The sequence below is a fragment of the Cydia pomonella genome, chromosome 2 (genome assembly GCF_033807575.1).
Source record: "Cydia pomonella isolate Wapato2018A chromosome 2, ilCydPomo1, whole genome shotgun sequence".
NCBI lineage: Eukaryota > Metazoa > Arthropoda > Insecta > Lepidoptera > Tortricidae > Cydia > Cydia pomonella.
In genome coordinates this window covers 35711232-35728088 of record NC_084704.1, presented here as the reverse complement: position 1 = coordinate 35728088, position 16857 = coordinate 35711232, and the positions used below count along the sequence as shown (strand labels likewise).

General features: G+C 36.1%; 1 protein-coding gene across 6 annotated transcripts in view; it reads left to right on the top strand.

The window, feature by feature from the left end:
• Positions 1-16857, top strand: part of LOC133515584 (CUGBP Elav-like family member 6) — a 614398-nt gene that overhangs the window by 436118 nt on the left and 161423 nt on the right. Inside the window, exon 5 of one of the 6 annotated variants that reach the window (XR_009799042.1) lies at positions 9518-9795. The exons of the other annotated variants lie outside the window; for them this stretch is intronic. The gene's annotated coding sequence lies outside the window, so the exon portion shown is untranslated. Of the gene's footprint in view, positions 1-9517; positions 9796-16857 lie in introns of those variants that run through there. 6 annotated transcript variants of the gene reach the window in all.

The window sequence follows — 16857 nt, the reverse complement described above, 5'->3', positions numbered from 1 at the left end:
GCTTAAGGCCGTCAGCGCCGCAGGTTCGTCGCCCGACAAAAGTCACTTTAGTGGAGAATTTTCAAGAAATTCGTCCCGGCAAGAGATTTATAGGTGCTAACGAAAAAATCCAAGTATATATTAACTTATAACGTTTGCCTTTTATTCTTAACACTCTTTAGTGATTTTTACGAAATATGTATGAATCCTAATATAATAATATTAATAATTGATAGCAATTTTGTCTGTATATGCAAAGTAGAACAGGTCTGAAAGTGAAAGACGGAGGTAAGATCTATTTTAATAGAAATCTTAACGTTTTATTGAAGAATTTAATATTATAGCTTAATTTTGGTTCGATCCCAATCTCCAATAAACCTAAAATCGTTACTTAAGTATATGCATATAAACTGTTGTCCACAGAAAATGAAAGTTTTCGTTTAAAATCCATGTATGCCATGTAACAAGGCCTAGTTTACCCTCTGGGTTGGAAGGTCAGATGGCAGTCGCGTTCGGAAAAACTAGTGCCTACGCCAAATCTTGGGATTAGTTGTCAAGCGGACCCCAGGCTCCCATGAGCCGTAGCAAAATGCCGGGACAACCCGAGGAAGAAGTAGAGAAGTATGACTTGCGATTCAATGTCTTATTTCGCATAAATATTATAGGACATTAGTACACAAATTGACTAAGTCCCACAGTAAGCTCAATAAGGCTTGTGTTGAGGGTACTTAGACAACGATATATATATAATATATAAATATTTATAAATACTTAAATACATAGAAAACACCCATGACTCAGGAACAAATATCCATGCTCATCACACGAATAAATGCCCTTACCAGGATTTGAATCCGGGACCATCGGCTTCGTAGGCAGGGTCACTACCCACTAGGCCAAACTGGTCGTCAAGGCATGAATAAAATAAATTACAAGATATTTACTACGAACGGAATTGTAATAGTAAACTATTTATTGTACAAAAATACATATTAAAAGTAACATAAACTTAGTAAGAAGTACAAAGGCGAAGGCTTTCAGGGATCTCTTCCAGTCAACCTCTGAGCAGATGTTTGTGTAGATTGTCTTAAAAATCTCCTTGAAACGCTATTACCTCTAACTACTTTACACATTAAACGATAACACACGCTACAACGGTCCGGGCCAGGGCCGGGCCGTTAGACACTTCAGTTTTCTATAGAAACATCATGTAATCACCGATCTCATAAAAAAAAGTGTCGGAAGCCTCAGCACCAGCCCGGACCGTCTAGCGTGATTCACCCTTTAGTCTAATAACAAACACCATGTTATCTCGCGGACACAATAAAAACCCAATTTACATAATTATAACTTGAAATTGCAATTACCTTGACACAAAAGTCGCGAAAGTGGGGCACTGAGCGTTTGAAGAGCGTTTTAGTTGCGTTTTTGCAGCGTCTCGTGCACAATTAAACCCTTCGCTAGACCCAGCAAAGTTTGTGGGGGGACCGCATCCGTCTCCTTTGTATCTGGAGGGGGAGGTGTAGGGCATGAGAAACTGCGATATTCTTACGATTTTCTTAGAAATAGAAATTATTTACTGTCAGACCACAAGTAAAAATATAAAAGATGTTAATGGTACCTAATAAGTCCTTGTCCGCAGCAAGTATTATTTATTATTAAGCCTTATAAGTATTATTATTTTTCATTTTCCATGCTCTGAAAGTGAGTCGTTCTTGTTCTAAAAAGTGTGCAGAAAATTTTACATTTATGCGCTGCATTTTTTAATTTCGTTGTTTTCTCTTATTTTAAGAAAAGTAATGAAAAGTTTGATTTTAAATGGATTTGTTGTACAATTTCCATTCTGATAATTAACTCCCCATTCGCAAAATCCGTAAATAACGATATTTTTTCCAACATGCTAATTGGAAGTACTCTCAATAAATACTACTGTACTTTATACTTGTGTTTTTTTAATGCACATGTATTTTACTTTCCTCGTATTCGAAATGAACATATTGTGTTTAATTCGGGTGAAAAGCACCATTTCAGTTTCGGACTACTGACGCTCTCACTGCGTTTGAGCGCCAAACTACTTCGATAGAAATGGGTGGCTTTCAGCCCTTGGTTAACAATTTAATTGATACTAACTCCGTCTAAGCTAACTTTGCAGCGACTTGAAGAAATCAAAGTGAGGGAGTGTCATAATTTAAGTCATATTTTGCTTAGAAATTGTACATTAATGATGGCATTTCCTCACTTTGTGCAAATACCATGCAGAGTTAACTCGTACTTATTTTATAACTATGATATGATTGTTCGTTAAGTTTAGTACGGCTTCCACCAGTTTGACACTGACATATTCGCTAGCGTGTGCATAACTTACTTTCTATGCATCTCGCTTATACTCGCATATAAGTGCGAGTGAGATGTATGTATTGAAAGTAAGTTAAGCAGACGTTAGCGAATATGACATTTTGACACTGATAATGCAGTCTTAGACGTGGTTAAAGTTTCTTGTATATTGAATTTTGAATGTAATTAGGCATTTTATTATGTCGGTGTCGATGTATCAAAATTGATAAAGAGGACTTTCTCAATTCGGTAGAATGTTTTTAATTTAAGATTTTTAGAGACGCGCCGAGTCTTCTCTAAAAACTTTCACGATTTATTTTTAGAAAAGTCTCATATAAACAAAATTATTAATTAAAATATAACGAAATTTTTTATACTTGTACCTATTGCTCCTTTGACATGAAATTGAATTTGAATTTGAATTGAATTGAATTGAATTTTTATTTTACTATGAATCATGATTTCATTGTTATTATGTCAATATTATTAATTATTTATTATTCTTATTATGTTTGGATTTGATTTGATTTTAATGTACTTACTAACCCCTAGCTATAACGATGGTACTAACAATGTTTTATAGAATTCTGATGGTTCTGAAATAAAAATATTTTATTTTATTTGTTTTATTTTATACAACATTGTGTGACAGGGATAACATAATAAAAGACTATCAATACTATGATGCTGTCCCTGTCACGCTCTGACTGTGCCTCGAATCCTTTTATGATATAAGAGGCCAACGAGCCGACGAATCACCTGATGGTAAGCGTTATCTTTGCCCATGGACACCTGCAACACCGTTTTTGAAAGTGCGCATTAAATACGTATGAGTGAGAGAGAGACAGAAAGCGTGTCGTTGTCGTAGAGGAAGCGATTGACACTTGGCTAGGTCTGTTATTTTTAGGGCTCCGTAGCCAAATGGCAAAAAACGGAACCCTCATGGATTCGTCATGTCCGTCTGTTTGTCCGTTTATGTCACAGCCACTTTTTTCTGAAACTATAAGAACTACTGTTTAAACTTAGTAAGTAGATGTATTCAATGAATCTTAAGATTTTCACACAAAAATAGAAAAAAAAAAACAATAAATTTTAGGGGTTCCCCATACTTTAAGTTTTTATTTCCCCATATTCATAATTTCAGTTCTACTGAAATAAAAAAAAATGTCATCAAACCCATACGTGTGGAGTATCTATGGATAGGTCTTCAAAAATGATATTGAGGTTTCTAATATAATTTTTTCTAAACTGAATAGTTTGCGCGAGAGACACTTCCAAAATGGTAAAATGTGTCCCCCCCCCCCCCCTGTAACTTCTAAAAAAAGAGAATGATAAAACTAAAACAAAATATATGATGTACATTACCATGCAAACTTCCACCGAAAATTGGTTTGAACGAGATCTAGTAAGTAGTTTTTTTAATACGTCATAAATGGTTCGGAATCCTTCATGGGCGAGTCCGCTTGGCCGCTTTTTTGAAGTCACATTGCACGCTATGAATTGTGTTGTGAGCTACAATTCGCGTATGCCGCTAAATTGGACCACGCCCTAGTTGGCAGCTCTCGAGATGAGCGTTTGCTAAATACCCACGGTTCTTCACAGACTCAGTCGCTTGTTACTTGGCTGTTACGAATTTCGGACACTGAACTTTGAAGGAGAAATCACTCAACCAAATTTTATGTTGTCAATTATTTACATACTTATTCAACTCTTCTTAATATATGTCTTCGGTTCCCACGATAGTTACTCATGATGAAACTATATAAACGGAATATAACATGATAAATTTAAAATACATCCAATCAATCAATCAATCAAATATTTATTGATAAAATATAAGTATTTTACATGTCAACACTTTACAGCTAATGGGATTACACTATTATTTGTCTAATTAAAACATTACTTATCTAGGGTACATCATTATCTTGAGCCAAACAAAAATTTTAATTTATTTTAATTCAAATTATAATAATAATATGAATTGTAATATGAGTTTTTCTTTAGTAGTGCACAATAAAGAATTTTATTATTATTATTATTATTATACCGACTATTTTTTATTCTTGCATTTAAAAATAAATATAAACAGACTATATAAATATAAGAAAGAAAGAGAAATTAATATATTAATATAGTAACTTATTTTATAACATGTAATATATAACTACTTTATTATTAAGTCTAACATATATAAATAAATAACTATCTTACAATTAATATTATTTAATGCTATATAATATACCTCCTATTTTCTTGGAGCTTGGGCAAGCAATCAGGTGGCGCCCAGGTGGCATCCCGACGTTTCGAACTTTTTACAGCGTTTGTGGTCAGTTGCCTTATTACTGTAGACTGTTACAAGTTTCGGACACTATACTTTGAAGGAAAACTCATTCAACGAAAGTTCAACTTCAGACCGAATAATTAGACGTTCTCCCCACGTCTTTCTATCTATAAACTATGCTCAATCGCTGGACCTATGATGACGTCATCACGATATATTCTACGCAGACAAAGTCACGGAAAGAAGCTGGTGTATATATCATTGATGTGGGCATTTACACCTGTGTACCAATAATAATTGTAGCAAAACTGACAGTCAATGTCAATCCCTATATATTTTGTCAGAAAAGTGACAATTCGATGTGACTTAAACTCACCTTAAAGTACAAATTATAATTAAAATGCCTTTGTAATGGAATATTTATTTCCTGTTTTACGCTTCACAACTTCATTATAAGCAATTTACCATAATTACAACTAAGTTTATATCGATCAGACAACAAGACGTTTGGATAATAATACATATTGTGGCATTTAAAAACGTTTTTTATTGGGAACACATACACAAGTATATTTATTTTTTCTTTTTTTTTATTCAGAAACAAACAGTCATTCAATAACATTAATCAGTAGATTAAGCAGCAGTAAATTGACCTATAGTTTCCTTAATTTACATATCAAAATACGAAGCTAATGCACTTTTTAAATACAAAAAAATATCGTATATAAATGCAATCAATTTTTACAATACTTTAAACAAATATCTACAGCTTGTCTATACGAGTATACAGTACAAGTTGATTAACACCTAAAAATAATAGTGAACATCAAAGTCATGTGAAATTTAAGCTAAATAACAAGCAAAGATGTATATATCTCAATTATTAGAAAAAATATGCTTATTTAGGTATTCTTAATACATATTATGTCAATGCTTTTTTCAGTAAAGTAGTACTAATTTATTGTATTAATTCATTTACAATCCTTGTTGGTCTGAAATATTTCGAGGAATCGACGACATATATAACAAATATATATATCTATGTTTTGCATCGAAGTGTCAGAGGAATTTTATAATTAAATATCCTAAACCAGTGGCTTCCAAAGTTGACTGGGCTCCGACCCACGTAACAAAAACTACCAAATTCGGGACCCATCTCTTGGCCGTCTTAAACAGGGAGCATGAAATATTATTAGTACCGGCTGCTAACCCGATCGGTCGGCATGTCGTCTTATGTTTCGGGGTTCACTCAAATTTCACTCGCGACCCACCAATGGGTCGCGACCCATAGTTTGTGAAATACTGTCCTAAACTATCTTCTTCTTCTGCTGCCATGCCCTAGTTGTTCATCCTCCTTCTTCCCCTTTCCCGTTTTCCCTCTATTTTTCCTTCTATTATAACTTTCAACAGTTCATACTTTTCAAACTATCAACCCATTTCAAAATCCTCTGGCATGCAAAAGTCACTGCACAATCTCTTCTTTCACAATGTATCTCCAAAGCATTGTATTTTATCCACAACGATTACAAAAACCATTTTTCCATGACGTCACGCGGTAACGACCAGCGTTTTCAATTACCCAGTAATTGTGGTGAAAGCCGTAATGGCGGACGGAACCCGGCAATTTTGAACGTCGAACGCAAATTGCATTTGTTTTTTGCTGCCCGCGATAGACAGTGTTCGGGGTTGATATTGTTAGGTTAAATATCGGGCAGGTACATATCTAAAAAAAGCAATAAGAAGAGCTAAAATTAGTACATTGTGCAACGAGAGGGGTAAGTGAAATTTTGGATAGGATGGTGGTATTCTTACCCCCGGAGTTATACACAATGTTTTTCATCACACTTGCGAAGAGAAAACGAATTTTTAAGCGAAATAATTCTTAAATACGGTGACATATCAAACATTCGTCCGCCATTTTGTAATTTCTTGGCAGGTGAGGCATCGAAGGCACGGACCTATTCGGCATTCGGCCATTTAAACGGCTGTTAAATTAATCAAATTAAATATTATTAAACATAAACAAAAATATTAATTTTTTTTAAAGTAAAACTCATTTATTCTACTTGGTTTGTATGAATAAGTGAGATAATTTAAAAAACTTTAACTCCCTTAGGGAGTTATAGCTTTTTTTTCACAATAAGTACATAACTCCCGCGGGAACAAAATAGGCCTTTGTCCTTCAGCACACCTGCATGAAATAAGATTTTTTTCGAGCAAGAGTGATGAAATAGTTATTTGTCTAACAAATAGTTATTTATCCAAATAATGATGTAATCTCGTACTAATATTTATTCCCGAGTAAGCGAAAAATACTAAAATGAACTACTAGCGTAGCGAGTGGTTCGACAGATAAGTGGAGTCTTGATCGTTGCGAGGGTTTCAAGGTACGAGGGTTAAACTAACTAACATATATATGTATAGTCTATGCTTGAGAGAAAATGTAATTGGAAATGCGAAGTATGATATTCTTTAAAATAACAACGATACACCATTATAATCCACAAGCCTATGAAGCCGATGGTCTCGGGTTCAAATCCTGGTCAGGGCATTTATTTCGTGTGATAAGCACGGATACTTTTTCCTGAGTCATGGGTGTTTTTTATGTAAGTATTTAAGTTTTTATAGTACCTATTTAGGCTACGGAGACTGCTTACCATCAGGCGGGCCGTATGCTTGTTTGCCACCGACGTAGTACAAACATAAAATAAAATAATAAATATTTATATATTATATATATCGTTGTCTAAGTACCCACGACACACGCCTTATTGAGCTTACTGTGGGACTTGGTCAATTTGTGAAATAATATCCTATAATATTTATTTATTTATTTAATCCAAAAGATATCTCTCTAGGGGTATTTTTTTAACAAAGTAAATAAAACAGCTCTTCATCGACCTATCTGACCTGATAAAGATAAATACTATACTAACTATAATGGACACTTTTCACGTAAGAAACTCTTCTCGGTTAGTCTCAAGGGAGCGGCGGTCAGCGCCTTACGTTTAAAAAGGCTTATCTTAGTACAATATTGTAGTAACTTAGGACCTTTGTTAACTGACTAAGGGGTAATAAAATGGCTAAAGCGAACTGCCAATTTGGTTGTGTTCAGAAAAAAGATTGCTTTAGGTACAAGAAGTAATGTACAAGTCGAGAACTAACTTTACTAGGAGTTTTTTCTTATTTACGGAGACATATCAAACAATTGTCCACCATTTTGTAATTTCTTGGCAGGTGAGGCATCGAAGGCACAGACCTTCCCCTTTAGCATTGTTCATAAAAAGTTGAAGTAGTTGAAAAGGTTATAAAAATCAAACTAAGATTATCTAGGGCATTTTCTAATGCTACTTATGATTTTATCGTATTTAACAGTCAATAATCACTTGAAATCGACCACCATGCCTGGGAAACTTTAGCTGAAGACCGTGATGGATGGCGTAAGCGTGTTGTGGAGGGGAGAAAGCTATGCGACCAAGCCTGGTTTACTACGTTAGATAACAGAAGGTGTCGCAGAAAGCAAATTGGGACTGGAACCTCAGTGGCATGAGCTTTCTCTGCCAAAAATGTGGGAGGTCATGCCGCTCACGCATCGGCCTCCCAGTCACCAAACCTGTTGTCTAAACAGCAATGCTTAAATCGTCTGCAATAGACGCAAAGGTCTGTGATGATGATGAATCACTTAATTATACATTTACCCCCTTATTCATAATCGTGTGCTAAAGTTGACAAGCCGCTAATAATCGTTTGTCCCTTTCCGACGTATTGGTATGATGGAAAGGATCAAACGATTGTTCCCGGCTTGCACACGTTTATGAATAAGGGGGTTAGTACGTATTCGGTGTTATGAACAGTAATAACAAAAAGGAGAATCGGATTGTAAACGTCTCAAGTGGTAGACGATTTAAAATGAAAATATTAATATAAGACTCAGTGAATTATGGAACATAAATACGCGATCGATTCTAATTTAACAATTTGTAATGATTTTGACACGACCTTGACGATTGTGATTGGCGCGCATCTCACGCACGACTTTCGTTTCTTTTCGCATGCACTAATCAGCGTGAGTGATCTTCAAGGTCATATCTAAATAAGATCAAAATCCGTAATAAGTAGTTAAAACTGCATCGGTTCCGGGATATAGTTCGTACCATCCACGATGACGTGCAGATTTGTCAAATTTAACCTTTAGTAACATACAATACGAGTCAAGGCACGCGTCTTCGTGAATGACACGATCTATGATCAAATGAATTCTATATTGTATGCTTAGTTTCAAACGCTGTTAATGGCAACCGGTAGAGTTGTGCCCGCTCGGTCTTTGAAAAGAGCGCTCCGATCTCGGTCAATCGGTCAAAGGAACTAGTTCGCTCTTTTAGTTCCTTTAGTTCAGGAGCAAATCTCGAGATCTGAAGGAAAGGAAAGAGCTAGCTCAATCGATCCGGTCCGTGGCTGACATTACCCAATGGGCGAGAGGGATTATAGAGGGATTATCATTATTTACCATAGATTTAGTTTGTAAATGCATGCTACATGTCCTCTGTAGCTATTTGTATGCCATGTGGCGAAGCATAGTGATACTTCATTATAAATTTAAGACCTACTGTTGTACATACTTATGTTTAACAAATAAATAATTTGGAATTTGGAATTTGGGACACCGCCATAGACTATTTGTTACTAGTTACCGACGTACCGACTACTGAACTAAAGTACCGAGACCGATTAAGAGCGCTTAAGATGAACTAGTTCCTTTCAGTCCGTGGTGTGATTTCATTTCTTTTAGTTCTTCGGTCCTGACCGACTCAAGCCTAGCAATCGGCCAGTTTCTATTAGACTGACTATACTAACTTTATGTTGTTTATTAAACAGATAGTTATGAATACATATTTTATGCCTTGTTTACTTTTGTTTCAGGTAAGTGTTTTCGGAAACTAAATGCTGAATACCGAGCTAATGACCTAGATGTCTTCAGGTAGGCCATAGCACAAAATAAAAAATAAACAGAAGGTCCGTTCCCGCCGTTCTTGAAAATACATACCTAAACTTGCCCAACTCACTAGGGTTGCTTCTGTATTCGTTTCGAATTTTAAAAAGGAGTAGGTAATATAAGTTTACAGACATACATACATCGATTCTTTTATACATACATCTTATCATGTTTACATTCCTTAGAGACTGCATTTTGACGTACATGACAGTAGGCACCTACGTAGCGGCGGGGACGTCAAGTGAGCAACGCGTGCACGCGCACAGCCCGACTAAGCTCTGCCCGAGAGTGCCCGAGAACGCCTGTAAATGTAACGTCTGTGTGCGTAAATGTCACGTCTGTGTGCGTGCGGCGAAAATGGCACTTTGTACTGAGGGGACTCTCTGCTCCGGCGCGCGCCGCCGCTATTTACTTTGTGGCCATAGTAAGCAGCAACTAGTACAGTCAGCAACAGTAGTTGTGGATTATATGTATTAAATATTTGAATTTAAACTGTCGTGAGACATACTAACATTTAACTAATTTTACGGATTCCACTCACGTGTTTTTAGTCTCTCGCACGACATGTTTCGGAGAGCCTAGGTCTCCTTTCTCAAGCACTAACAGTTTGAGCAGCGTCGCATGTCGCGGGAGTGACTAAAAACACATTAGTGGAATTAGTTAAATATATTAAAGCGGGTCACTCAGGTATATAAAGTCCATGAATGCTCGCCATGTTTCGCTCCATAACAAGGAGAACATTTCAAAGAGCGCACGCGTTGGTGGTCCGACAAAGACTGCGGGTGGCAGCTCTTCGTGACGGCGGCGGCAGGGGAGGCGAGAAACTACCTTCGTTCGTCGTGCGCTCTTTGAAAATGGTCCTCGTTATGGAGCGAAATATGTCGAGCAATCATCGACTTTATATACCTACGTAAGTGACCCAGTTTAGTATATGTATTTACTATGTCAGTGTCGCACGGAAGTGTTGTTATGAAAGTAATAGATCAAATGAGAGCATCCGTCAAAACTATCTACCATGTTCTAATAGCTTAAGGCTGCACCCGACGCCTATGCCCCTCACCGCACCACCCGCAGCAAAAGATCGAGAGCGCATAACTTTGCGTTTGAATTAGAATTTCGCTTGCTCGCGGGCGCAACGCAACACAGGTCCGTCTAGCAACCCGACTTGGCCCGCACTGACTATATGGACGAGAGCGGGGTAAAGGTAGGAACCTAGTCGGGATTTAGGCTTCTTTTTTTAGGAATTGAGGCATCGTTTTACGAATTTGCGAAAAGCAAGAAAACCAAATCATTAAATAGTGTTTTGTGAGAAAGACTGCAAAGTTTCATAATTTTTTGACAAAAGTTGCAACAGTAATAAGGATACAACTGAAAGAAATAGGGGTGACTTCACTTATTTATAAGATTTCCAGAAAAAGCACATCATTGTTCATATCTTGTAGATTGTTATATATTTTTTTCTGCTCAAAAAGTGTCATATTTAATATAAAAAATGGTTCAGAGTAACTTACATTTACGGTATTTAGCGGGAGGAGGAACCTTAACAAAAACTGATATATGTCGGATTGAAGGACACTTACATGGCAAATATTTTAAAGGATACTAGAATATTCTTTATTTGGAAAATTATTCCAGGGTGGCAAATATGTTTTAAACGTATCTTGTTTCATCCACTGCTATTGAGGCTGACTGTACACATCTTATAGATAGTAATCAAAACAAAAACACAAACAAAAAGTTATAAGACTACATTTCACAACTGCAACATCGCTGAAAACCTCACTCAAATTCAATTAAGCGAATATTTTTTCCTCAAAGCAGGTAATATTAACACAAAGCGGTCCACGAATTTGTACAAACCGAAGAAAGTTCCGTCGCTAATAACCCCGGCGAGGCGTCGCTACAAACTTCGGTTTACTAATTCAAACTTAACGAAAAACCTACAATTTTGCTAATTTATCCAAGAACTATATTCTGCTCTGTAACTTTATTTAAATAAAGTCGAACTTTCCCTTTGAAAGTTATTCAAATGTTTGCTTTTTGGGTTATATTCTTATATTTCGCCCGATCTTTTCGCCGGCGGGCGAGTTTGTTTTACGTTTCGATGATGCTGGGTTTTTGTTACACTATATTGCTAAAGTATTAGTACTTTTTATGATATTCATACACCGTCAGTCTACGTACATAGCATGTATATTGTACCTGTGTTAATTTATGTTGGTGTGTTAATAAAAACTACTACTGCTGTAGAAAGTAATGAAATAAACGTATTTGTATTTGTACAATTTGTCATCTATTGGGCAGTAGCATGTCGAGCACTGGGACACCTAAGCATATTCGGTGAACGATTTCTAATAAAATAACCAAAAATATTTATTTTTATTTACTTAATGAAGATTAAAGTGTATAAAATTTTATGAAGATTACATTTTGTAAATGTCGACTTTCGCTGTGTACTTACTCCTCCAACCTTTTCTCGTTTCCGTATATTCCGAAATAAATGCCTTGCGGTGCTAAATGAAAACCCCTTAGTAAGCTCAATTTGTACCCAACTCTGCAAGGCCAGCGATCCATAGTCACTAATAAATCCGCAACACAAAACTCTTCTCGCACTTTGCGTTTAAAAATTATTTAAATCAGAAATCGGAAATCTGCCTCTTTACACCCTGTCCTAACCCAACCTATGCCCTCTATAGCCGCATGGGGAATGTGCTATTCGTGTAGGCATTTATGGGTTACTTGATTCATATAGAGCAAATTCATCCAAGTGCTCTCAAAGGAACTCAATTGGATTGTGTGTTACTTTGATCGTTTCAGATCGGTAAGGGAAATTGTAATATTCAACGTAATTTAATCGAAGCTCTAATTCCAAATCCAGTTATACAAATATCAAAGGCGAAAAGTTTAGGTTCAGCTCTCAACGGGCCATTATGGCACAAAGATCCTGCGATGTATACTCGAGATTGTATAAAACGGGACACATTTTGCGAACTAGAATAGCTAATAAAAGTCTAGAGCGTAACAATGTCATGTCCCCACCTGTAAGGTAGAAGTACTAGTGCTCGACGTTGCACTAGTCACAGACATGGGCACTTCATTTCATGGAAATATAGGTTAAATTTGAACAACGAAGATTTTTCTGTATTCGAACTTAATCCTTGTCACTTTGACATAAAGTGCCCATGTCGAGTACTAGTGCAGCATCGAGCACTAGTACTTTTACCTTATATAAATCTAAATTTATGTTAAGCCTGTTGTACAGAAAAGGACCCCGAGCAATGAAAAATCTCATAGAAAAAGCATATATAAAAATGTTTTGTGGGCAAACAATATCTTTGCCTCTAGTTAGTTGGAGTAAAAGAGAAAGATGCCCGAACTTTCTACGAACTTTTTTACGCACGGTGTTCGCGGTAGGCCCTTTGTACTACGCGGTGCTTAACAACCATCAAATACTACTACTATACAAAACTTATTTTTTAATTGCGGGAAATTGTGTATTGGGATTATTCAAAGCTGCAGGCGGGGCATACTTATGGAGACCAACTGTCAGTGATACGTATTAGATACGAATCAGTCATGTGCACAGTTTATAAAAGTCAAAATATACTAAAAACTTGTAAGGATATTTGATACAGAGTAACCCTTTTTCATTGCTGTTGGGTATAAATGCTATTTTGCTTTGGTCAACCATGCGAATAGTAAATTTCTAAGTAAGATGTGTTAGCCAAGCATACCCAACATTTAGACTACTCGTTTTCGCAACGTCTCATCTCGACGTTTAGTGGAGTTTAAACTTTATTTTGAAAGACGCAGAGTTGTTTTACATTAGTTGGAATAGGTTAACTAATGCTCGGACGAACAAGAATAGAGTTGACGGCATGTTTTACACTGAACTCACTTTTATAAAATATTAAATCTCTGAACAAATATTTTGCCTTTTCATCATTTTTGAATTATAAACAATGAAATATCGTATACATAATAAACTCACCATTTGATATTTACCAGTCGCTTTTCGGTGAAGGAAAACATCGTGAGGAAACCAGACCAATCCCGATATGGCCTAGTTCACCTTCAGGGTTGGAAGGTCAGATGACAGTCGCTTTCGTAAATACTAGAGCCTTACGCCAATTGTTGGATTTAGTTGTCAAGCGGACCCCAGGCTCCAATGAGCAGTGGTAAAACGCCGAGACAACGCGAGGAAGATGAGGTACACTGAGTATTAAAAGCATTCAAAAAAGCGGATCAGACTATGCGTCAAAAATATCAACCAAGAAGTCCATTGTCTAATAACAAATAATATATTTTTCTACTCGTCGAATGTAATGGTTGAATTAAGGTTTTGTATACCAAACTGTAATTGGGTACTTTTCATGTATGGGCTCCCAACTCAACAATAATATTCATTTCGAAACGGTTTAGTCGACTATAATGAAATGGACCAATCGCCGCGGTCAAGAGGACGAAACAAAACGATAGCTCAAATTAATTATTTATTTTAGGTTGTATAGTAGAAACAATTGCTTCATAAGTCATAAACGCACATGTGACACCTTTAATATAGCAACATCCATAGACTATGAAAACCGCTTACCATTGCTTGTTAGTCTCCATAGGCTACGGTGGCCAAAATCGAGAATAAACTGTCTAAAAATTGAATTTAGCAAGGAGCAAGTACCAGGGTCTCATGACTTACGAGAAGGTGTCGTTTACCACCCCGCCGGGTCCCGGCGGCCGGGCCGCGTACGAGTATGAAGGTATCGCGGCTGCTCGTGTATCTTAAATAGCTGTATACTTTTGGCTTGTTTACCTGTATGATTTTCTTAGTTTAAAGTACCTATTATTTTTAATGACTCGTAGAAAAAGTATTGTATACAATAGTGATAAAATTAAGCTTTTCAATCTCGTACCTCACTTTGGCAACTCAGCAAGCTTCGTTGCCAAAACACGGTACTCGACTGAAAAGCTCTCTATTATAACACGATTGTATAAAATACTATTTCTATACTATGTAGATAAATTAGACAGTGACATACTTTTGAAAGAAAACTATAGAAAGATAACTAATACTTAACTGTTTAAACCAAGGTTTTTGTAATTCATGCTCACAAATGAAGTTCCCGTGCAGGGATAGGTACCCAATCTCCATATGCTAGCCGAACCAAACCGCTTCATTTGTAGGTTAACAACATTTTCATATTTACGGCAGTAATGTCGCGCCGCAATACTGCTGTAGAAATTCTGGTGTAGTCTTAATCCAAACGACACCTTAAATGTCCAGTCCTTACGCTAGCCGAACCTAACCGCTTCATTAACAGAAACGCGATACAAATACATATTAATATTTGCCGGTCGGAATTCCTGAGCGGAGTTTAGAATATGTGAGCCGTATATGTATACTAACTACATCTTACATAACTTTATACATCAATATTAAAGACTAGTTAATATCGAAGACCGACAATCTAGGTATACATTACCGCATTCTATGTGTGCTTTGTCTTTATCATAGCTGGCGCTTTTAAATATATATTTTTTGCTTTATTGGTATAAAATTAGTCACCTTTTTATTTATGACTTTCAAACGGATAATTAGACATACTGGACTGCTATCATAGGGACATAAGTAGAGTTAAAGCAATATCAAAGCATGTTTGTTTAGTTTCGTTTATTTATCTCTCAATACAATATTCATAGTTAATATAAAAAAAACATAAGCAATTACTTATCGTATAGTGATCGTCGGATACAATGTGAAATTTATTTATTTAATTAAAATTTAATATTTAATATTATACCAAGTTAAGCTTAAGTATTCTTATTTAAGGGCACAATCAATGAGTTCTTAGAGAAGGTTATTTTATTTTTGTACCTATGAATGCAACCAAAAAGTCCATAATATATTAACTATTAAAGCAAAGGAACAATTTTCACACGCAAAAAACGAAAATCAACAACATCAATCAGGCAACATCAATAGTAGCTGATTAAGTGATGAAACAATCGGCCCGATTCGGACTTTAAGATACGTCAAACATTTGCTAAAGATACGATATGGATACACAAAAACGTCACTTTTAACACTGATATATCCAAGGAAATTTTTGACGTATCCTAAAGCTCGAATCGCGTCAAATGTTTCAAAATTTTTACTCTTCACCTTTTAATACTTTCCAAATGGAGATGAATACGAGTATCTACAGTTCTCGTTCAAAAGTATTTTCTACAGCCAGTGTCAATCTAAATGGCAGATGGTGCATACCAAAGAAGAAATAATGTATTCCGTGGCAGATGCTTCAGGCGCATAGTCTGATCCGCTAATTTTGATGTTGAATGTCCAACAATAACGATTCTCGCGGCGTTCTATGAAGATTCATTTTAAATGTTATAGGACATTCTTTCACAAATTGACTAAGCCCCACAGTAAGCTCAAGAAAGCCTGTATTGTGGTGTTGTATGTAGAAAACGCCCATGACTCGGGAACAAATATCTGCGGTAATAAAACAAATAAATGCCCTTACCGGGATTTGAACCCAGCGCCATCGGCTTCATAGGCAGGATCACTACCAACTAGGTCAGGCTGGTCGTCGAAAGACGAGTCGACGGGTTGAACTCTGATATAATAGCTGTATATGTATAGCAGTATGAATTGCAACTGCAGCCGTAGCTGCGGTTTTGACATCAAACGAGGATTGATTTACACTGTTCTCATTATTTGGTCAGTTTGGAGCCGTTTGGAATTCAAATGGATTTGCTTCGCAAATTGTCAAGACTTTGATTGTTTTAGGCTGAGCTCTGTACCTATCGTTTCTGTGAAAACATTTTAAGCGAGAAGTGTTGTGTATTTTGTATTTTTAGAAAAATACTGAGTTTTTCTTATTTAATAACCTTCTATTTATGACATATTTCAGCCAATATCATGTAAAATCAAAACTGCAAGAAACTAATAAGGCAACATTCTTCTAAAGACACTAGCAAAAAGGTCATGTAAACATATTTTTGGGATGTTGGTGTACCCACTAAGCATTACGTCCAAATATATCTTTAACTTTCACATTATGTAAAAACGTTTTTGAGAAAAGATGAGAAAAAATACTTAATATTCATTTAAAAGCGCATAGTAATAAAATGGTCATATGTAATATTCAGATTCATTTGACTTGTAAAGAAGACGATAGATAGACATTTCGTCAACGCTATAATTTAATTATAAACCTGGCCATTACGCATACTCGTAAACCTGCTCTAAACTCACGTCTCCCACTCC